The sequence below is a fragment of the Mesoplodon densirostris genome, chromosome 19 (genome assembly GCF_025265405.1).
Source record: "Mesoplodon densirostris isolate mMesDen1 chromosome 19, mMesDen1 primary haplotype, whole genome shotgun sequence".
NCBI lineage: Eukaryota > Metazoa > Chordata > Mammalia > Artiodactyla > Ziphiidae > Mesoplodon > Mesoplodon densirostris.
The window spans coordinates 1,724,115-1,732,525 of NC_082679.1; the positions used below are offsets into that span (position 1 = coordinate 1,724,115).

Sequence of the window (8,411 nt, forward strand, 5' to 3'; positions counted from 1 at the left end):
TGTCCTGAAGGCGGTGCAAGCGAGGGAGCAGTGGGACGTCTCAGAATCCCCTCCGTACCTGCACCATCTGAGTGGACTGAGCCTTAGGAAAGAGCTCAAGCCACGGTGTGGGGACTTCAGTGTACATCGGTCCCCGCCCTTCCCAGGGCTGTGACCTTGAGCAAGTGGCATCGCTGCCCTTGTCTCCCGTCTCTTGGGGTTAATGAGAAGGTTAACATTTCCTCCCCCGGCTTGAGGTGATCAGAGAGGGCATATGTGTGATACGTGTTCCCCAGTATCCGACCAGGTAGCATAACTCCAGACACTTTTGAGGGAGCAGCGCCCCTGTCCTGTGATGATCTTAGGGACTCACCCGGGGAACCTGGTCCTGTACTCAGTCGAGGCCTGGAGGGGGAGCCTGCAGACTAAGGCACAGTGGCAGTGGGTGCACTATGTTTGGCATCACTGCTCCTCTGCTAGGAGTACCCTTGGGCAGGCTAGGAGCCAGGGAAGTCACTGGATTCATCTTGGCAGTTGCCATCTGTTCACGGTATGGAAAGCTGGTTTGCCATTTACAGCAGTAAATTCGTTTTCCTGTTTAAGACATTTCCTTTTATGTGAAAAGTGAGTCCATTAAAGATTGGGTGATGGTGCTGTGTGGGAACGTGGTGTGCGTTTGAATGTCAACACACAGGAGGCCCCAGGCTTCTCTCCAGCATGTGACCCTGTTTACTCTTGTCATACCCCAGTCACTATCAGGAGTTGTCTTGTGTATTTGCTTTTTGTTCCTTCATTCCAGTCGTGTGGCCCCTCCTCAGAGAGGCCTTTCTGGATTTGCCCCCAGCCTCTCTAATCCCCCCACTCTGTTTTCTTGTCACCAGAACCCTTAGGGCCACCTGACATTGTCTTGCTCGGTTACTTGTTGAGGATCTGGGCGTCGCTGTTTGCTGCTCTATGTCTAGACCTAGAACAGGGCCAGCCCTGTACGTAACAGGGGCTCAGTAGCCGGTTGGAGAGCTGGTGGGCGCTCATCACACTTAGAATCAGTTCAAACCCTCCCCATGGCCCGCTGCAGCTGTCCCTCTGACTACCTCTGTGCTGACTGTGTGTCCTCCTCCCCTCCCATCCTTCCCCGGCTCACTGCCCTCCCAGCTACACCATCCTCCTCTTGCCAAACTCTTACCCACTTCCCAGCCTTTGCCCTTGTAGTCCCCTCCGCCTGGAACACTTTCTCCCTGTGCATTGTTCAGGCCTCTGCTCAAATGGCACCTCTTCATTGAGGTAGGTCCTGGTCTTTTTTTTTTTTAATTTATTTAGAGTTTATTTATTTATTTTTGGCTGTGTTGGGTCTTCGTTGCTGCACGCGGGCTTTCTCTAGTTGTGGCAAGCGGGGGCTACTCTGTTTTGTTTTGTTTTGTTTTTTGCGGTACGCAGGCCTCTCCCGTTGTGGAGCACAGGCTCTGGACGCGCAGGCTCAGCGGCCATGGCTCACGGGCCTAGCTGCTCCGCGGCATGTAGGATCTTCCCGAACCGGGGCACGAACCCGCATCGCCTGCATCGGCAGGCGGACCCTCAACCACTGCACCACCAGGGAAGCCCAACGGGGGCTACTCTTCATTGCTGTGAGTGTGCTTCTCATTGATGTGGCTTCTCTTTGTTGAGGAGCACAGGCTGTAGGTGCGCGGGCTTCAGTAGTTGTGGCACATGGGCTCAGTAGCTGTGGCTTGAGGGCTCTGGAGCGCAGGCTCAGTAGTCGTGGAGCACAGGCTTAGTAGCTCTGCGGCATGTGGGATCTTCCCAGAGCAGGGCTCGAACCCGTGTCCCCTGCATTGGCAGGCAAATTCTTAACCACTGCACCACTACAGAAGTCCCTCCTGGTCTTTTTAATCCTAGCTAAAGTACCCACTGCATCCACATGCTTAGGATCTGGCATTTTTGTGCAGAGCTGAGTGCTGGGTTGAGATTTTCCAGGGTGTTTGAGGAGCAAAGAGGAAAAATAATCAAAACAATGGTTGGGGGTGGGATGAATTGGGAGATTGGGACTGACATATACACACTAATATGTATAAAATAGATAACTAATAAGAACCTGCTATATAGCAAAAAATTATTTAAAAAATGGTAACAGTGGGCTTCCATTGGGCCCTTGATTTACTCTGAGGGACTGTGATTATGTTTCATTTCATTCAATCCCCCCACTTCCTCGGAGTTAGTTTCTGTTATTATACAAAGTGCTTTACAGAAGAGGAACTTGAGGCTCAGAGACGTTGTTACCTGCCCAAGGTCACACAGCTCTCAAGTAGTTGAAACTCACACCTTGTCCATCAGCCACCAGAGCCTGTGTTCCCAACTATAGTAGGCTGGGAAGGACAACGCCTAAATTAACCAGGCTCTGATCCCATCCAACCACCCCCAAGTGCACGATGCTACTCTATTTGACTTTTGAGGTAACCTTCAAGGATATGGCTATGACCTTCACCCGGAGGAGTGGGAATTACTGGATCCGGCTCAGAGGACCCTGTGCCCGAAGGTGGTGCTGCAGACCTACGGGCTCCCGGTCTCACTGGGTGAGGCTTCTCCTCACCTCCATGGGGGTCGGGGGGAGAGCTGCAGCCTTCTCTGTTCCGTCCTCTCTCTCAAGGCCCGGATGGTGGAGAAGGTCTCTGGAGCTACCCACCCTCCTCCCCATCATCCCTGCCATGTTCTGGGCTCGCTTTCTCCTGTCTCCACCACGGATCATCGAGCAAGAAGCATGGTCCCCCTCATGGAAGGAAGCGGGGATCCCAGGAACAGGATGTCCAGAGGAGCTGTCCTCAGGAACTGGGAGGACGCGTGCCTGTGCCCTGGCGCTGGGTTTCCTCCTGGCTTCTCTCTGTGGCTCTGCTTGTGTCACTCTCTTTTCACAACAGCTTTGGGTAGAAGTGAGCATCTCAGTCCTTGCTCTGTGAGACCCTCAAATTTCTTATCTCTACTTTTCTCTGCGTGTTTCTGTCATGCATTTTCTGTGTAGGTGTTTTGTTTGTTTGTTTGTTTTTGTGCTGTGTGGCTTGCGGGATCTTAGTTCCCCAACCAGGGATTGAACCTGGGCCCTCGGCATTGAAAGTGCAGCATCCTAACCACTGGACCACCAGGGAGTTCCCTTGCGTAGGTGTTTTTGTGACAGGAACTGACCACTTGAGCCTACACTTCCCTCAACCTCTCACCCCAGCACTCAGCACAGGCTCAGCCTGGGACCTTTATGAAAGATTCCCATGAGGGGGATCTGACTGGCCCAACCTGGTTGGGTCAGGTGACCCCGCTGCCCAGTTAGCAGGGTCGTGGACGATGGGCTGACTCTCCAAGGAGGGGGAGAGGCAGGCAGGTCCCCAGGAGGCGTCTGCCGTCCGTGCTGCCCATCGGCTTTGTAAACAGCACAATATCATGTGGAAGTCTTCTTCGGCCCTCGGTGTCTGCATGACCATCCGCTTCCTCCGGCCTCCCCACACTCTCTGCTGGGACCACAGGTGATTTTAGAGGACACACAGATGTATCACCAGGTGGCTTTGATGGACACCCTGAGAACGCTGTTTCCCTCCTGACTCGTGGCAGGAAAATGTCTCAGATCATGCTGAATCATCCGTGCCTTCCACCCATGACCGTTGCTGATTTCCCTTTTCAGCAGAGGGAGCGGCCTCCAACTCTCACACCCCCGAGCAGGCTGATGAGCTCTCTGGGACTTAATCACCTTACTTTGATTTCATTGTTGTGTTTTGATGGTAACCTTTCATTTGTAGCAAGGGAAATGTTTTCCCATTTTTCTAGAGTGATAAGAGATTCCATTTTTGAAGAAATTGATTTAAGGGGTTTGGTCGGAAGAAGAGCCTTTGTAACAGTTAGTCACAGCTAATGCCCCCTGAGCACTGATGCCGCGTCACGCCTGTTCCAGGCCCTTGCCCTGCTCTGCTCACTGAATCCTGTGAGGTGCAGGGTTTTCCTGAAGCTGCCTGACCCTGAACCCAGTTCTCTCCCCTCTGGGGACCTCCTGCCCAAAGGAATCAGTCAGATTTGGGAGCAAAATATTTTATTGTGATAATTTAAAGTCTCATATATTATTCAGTGATATTATTACATTATTAATGTTATTACTTCAGTAAAATGCACAGTCTTATGTATCCAGCCCAGTGCATGTTTTACTCATGTACCTACTATTGTGGCTTCCACCGGATCCATCTTTGGAGCATCTCCAGCCCCCAGCAGGCTCCCTTTCCCCACAGTATAAGGAAAACACAGCCGCGGCAGTGTTTAGTTTCTCGGGAAGATAAAATGCTAACATTTGAGCTCAACCTTAGAAGATGTCCCTTCATGGTGAGATGCAATCCTCTGCCTTCCTTGATGGTCAAAGCCCTTTCCTTTGTGAAATGACGCTGAAAGGAGATGAAAGGTGATGTCTGTGGGAATGTCCACAGTTACGCAAGTCACCATGTGGGTTTCCCCGTGTCTGACTCTTTTGTGATTCCTACAATGCACAAGTTGGGGAATCACCAAGAAGGCCCCTCGCACCATCCCCTGGTCCCCGACAGTTAAATCTTCACATTCACATTCCCCCCAAATCAGCAGCCCACTTTTTCCCAGCTGCTGACCTCACACAGGGCTTCTGAGCCGTTTTCTCCCCAATGCGATGCTCAGCAGGCTGGGGTTCAGAACCGGGTTGCCTGGTGTTGAATCCCAGCTCAGTTGCCTTTGGGCTGTGGCAGGTACTGAGGCCAACCCTGTTCTCTGTTTTCCTGCTCCTTCTCCCAGTGCACGGGTCTGCTTGGGCCTCATCCAGGTACCTCACCAGCCACAAGATGCTGCAGCAGTGACTGGAGCAGTCGAACACCCAGTTCAACCCTTCCTTCTCCCACAATCAAGGCTCTCCCTTCTGACTGAGCCACAGGCTTAAGTCACTGGTCTGCTTGAGACTGCTGATGGTCGGGGGTACCATTTGCAGGTTGATGGAGACCAGGGCTTTCATTACTCCCAGGTGCCAGAATTACCCAGGGAGCCTTGGAAACTACTAATGCCCAGGCCTTACCCCAGAGATCTAGTTTGAACTGGTCTGTGGTGAGAATCAGGCATCACCTGGTGAGACACACTGACTTAAATTAATTAGAAGACAGCTGCGGAAGGAGTGGGTGACTTTTCCAGTGTCCCGTGGCTACATGTGAGTGGGGTGTACACCTGCCCAGTGTTGGGTTCTATAGGATGGAGACTATTGGGTAGACATTGCCCAAGGCTGGTGTTTGTGCCTTGGTTTCAGGATCCAGGTCAGCTTTTTTTTTTTTTTTTTTTTTGCTTGCATGGGAGCACCATTATTCTGAAATCTTCCCTGTCCTGAATACCACACTCTATAGAGAGGGTCCTCGTGGTGTTTACAAAACACCTTTGTCCTGTATCTCCACAAGCAGGGCATCCCGTTCCCAAACCAGAACTGACCTACCTGTTGAATCTTGGGCAAAATCTATGGATGGTGAAGAGAGGCTTTTCCCAAAGCTCTTCCTCAGGGGGGTTGCCAAGAGCCAGGCAGTGGGGGTCACTACAGCATGCAGACCGGGAGGGAATGCTGCCTCTGAAATTCCGCGGAAGCTTCTTGTTGGGGCCTCCCTGGGGACACCAGTCACTTCCAAGATGTTGAGAAGGCCAGAACCAACCCTGAACACTTATTAGATCCCTCATCCAGCCATCTGCAAGTCCTGTCCATTTTATACCCCACATCCATTTCCGGAGTCCATCCCCTTCCTGAGCATCACCATTACCACCAGTATCAACTCTCTGGTCACCTCTGGTCTGCGTCCTGCTGCACACCCTGTTGTCTCTGTGCATCTGCTCTGTGCGTCCGCCCAACTCTCCCCTGCACCAGCTGTCCTAGCCACCCACCGTATTCCAAACCTTCACCACTCCCCAGCTGCGGGGGCCTCATCCCATGAGAAAATTCGTGTTGGAAATAAAGATTGCTTACTTCTCTTTCTCTTTCCTCAGTCCTTTCAGACTCATTTGTATTTGATTGCTGCCTACAGCTTCTGCTCTCACCTCCCTCTGAAGCTGTTACCAGTTCCTGCACCAGGAATATCTCCCGCCTTCTTGGAAACTCTTTTCATCTCCTAGTTCCTTCCTGAGCTCTAGAATGGCCTCTAATTGGTGTGACTATCCGTACAACCAGCTTCTTAGAGGAGGTGTTTCATTCTTAGAAGAAAGGTCTACACTAGACTTCCATGCATCCCTTCACTCTTCATATTTTTCTGCTTTTTCAAAACTGAAGTGCAACTGACACATATCAGTATTCATGAATCTTAAAGGGCTTACCCTGATGATTTTTTAGATTTTTTAAAAGATTAATTTATTTTATTTTTGGCTGCGTTGGGTCTTCGTTGCTGTGCACGGGGTTTCTTCAGTTGCGGCGAGCAGGGGCTACTCTTCATTGAGGTGTGCAGGCTTCTCCTTGCAGTGGCTTCTCTTGTTGCGGAACACAGGCTCTAGGTGCACAGGCTTCAGTTGTTGTGGCACGCAGGCTCAGTAGTTGTGGCACACGGCCTTAGTTGCTCCGCGGCATGTGGGATCTTCCTGGACCAGTGATCAAACCCATGTCCCCTGCATTGGCAGGTGGATTCTTAACCACTGTGCCGCCAGAGAAGTCACAACCTGATGAATTTTTACACATGAATAAATCCAAGTAACCACCATTCAGGTCAAGATACAGACCTTAGGAGGCTTCTTGTGAGCCCTCCTAGTCCATACTACCACCTACGAAGGTAACCTCCAATACTCAGACACCGTCAATGAGTTTTCACTGTTCTCGAGTCGATAAAACAGAACTTCATAGTATGTTTTCTGCCCATCTTCTATTGATCATCAGGATGTCTATGAGATTCATTCATGTGGTTGCAAATGGTTGGAGTGTGATATTTTCATACTGTGAAATATCTCATTATAGTAATATATTGCAGTTTATCCATTCTCCTGTTGATGGACATCGGAGTTGTTACCCTTTTTTTGGATGTTATGAACAAAACCGCTATGAGCAGGTCTGTTGGGCATATACCCAGGATTGGACTGGCTCAGACATGGGATAGGTGTATATTCAACTTTAAGAAAAACCGCCAGACAATTTCCAGTGTGGTTGACCATCCCGCACTCCCACCAGCCATGTATGAGAGTTCCCATTGCTCTACATTCTCATCAGTGCTTGGTGTCATCTCCTTACTCTTTGTGGCACTCTAGAGGAGATTCTCAGGACCACAACACTGAAGCTGAAGTGTTTCTTTCTTATCCCCATACCCCCAGCACAGAGATAACCATTTTGCATAATTTGGATTTATTATTCATTCCTTGTTTTGTGGTAACTTATGTTATTACAAAATCTATTTCCTTGTAGATGTAGAGCTATTCAGATATTGTTTTTCTTATGTTAGTTTTGGTATGTTGTGTTTTTCAATCGGTCCACCTCATCTAAATGTTCAATCCATTAATTAAAAAAAATAAATTTATTTATTTTTGGATGCATTGGGTTTTTGTTGCTGCGCGCGGGCATTTCTCTACTTGCGGTGAGTGGGGGCTACTCTTTGTTGCCATGTGTGCGCTTCTCATTGCGGTGGCTTCTTTTGTTGTGGAGCACGGGCTCTAGGTGTGTGGGCTTCAGTAGTTGTGGCACGTAGGCTCAGTAGTTGTGGCTCATGGGCTCTAGAGCGCAGGCTCAGTAGTTGTGGTGCACAGGCTTAGTTGCTCCATGGCATGTGGGATCTTCCCAGACCAGGACTTGAACCCATGTACCCTGCATTGGCAGGCGGATTCTTAACCACTACGCTACCAGGGAAGTCCCAATCCATTACTTTTTAAAATTGTTTTATCATACCTGTGTGTATATATGTGCGTATACCTGGGCAATATATTGTGTAGTTTTTTTTTTTCTCAAACTTTATAAAAGGAGTATCCTGTAGTCAGCTGAGCTGGCTTTTTTTATTCAGTGTTGTGTTACTAATATTTATAATACATATAGCTGTATTTCACTCATGTTCTTCAGCTGTAAAATATGCTGTGGCGTGAATATGCCACAGAATATTCATTTTCTTGGACATTTACTTTTTCCCAGTTTTTCACTCTTACAAACAATGCTGCTGTGAAAATTCTTCCACATGCGTCCTTGTGCACATGTGCAGGAGTTTCTCTCTTTTTTTAAAAAATAAATTTATTTATTTTATTTTTGGTTGCTTTAGGTCTTCATTGTTGCATACGGGCTTTCTCTAGTTGCGGCGAGTGGAGGCTTCTCTTGTTGTGGAGCACAGGCTCTAGGCACACGGGCTTCAGTAGTTGTGGCACATGGGCTCAGTAGTTGTGGCTTACAGGCTCTAGAGCTCAGGCTCAGTAGTTGTGGCACACGGGCTTAGTTGCTCCGCAGCATGTGGGATCTTCCCAGACCA

At 49.4% G+C, this 8,411-nt stretch overlaps 1 non-coding gene across 1 annotated transcript; it reads right to left on the reverse strand.

The window, feature by feature from the left end:
* Positions 1-3,040: 3,040 nt before the first annotated feature.
* TRNAE-UUC (transfer RNA glutamic acid (anticodon UUC)) lies at positions 3,041-3,113 on the reverse strand. The gene has a single exon. It is a non-coding gene; the product is annotated as a tRNA-Glu (tRNA).
* Between the last annotated feature and the right edge of the window lie 5,298 nt (positions 3,114-8,411).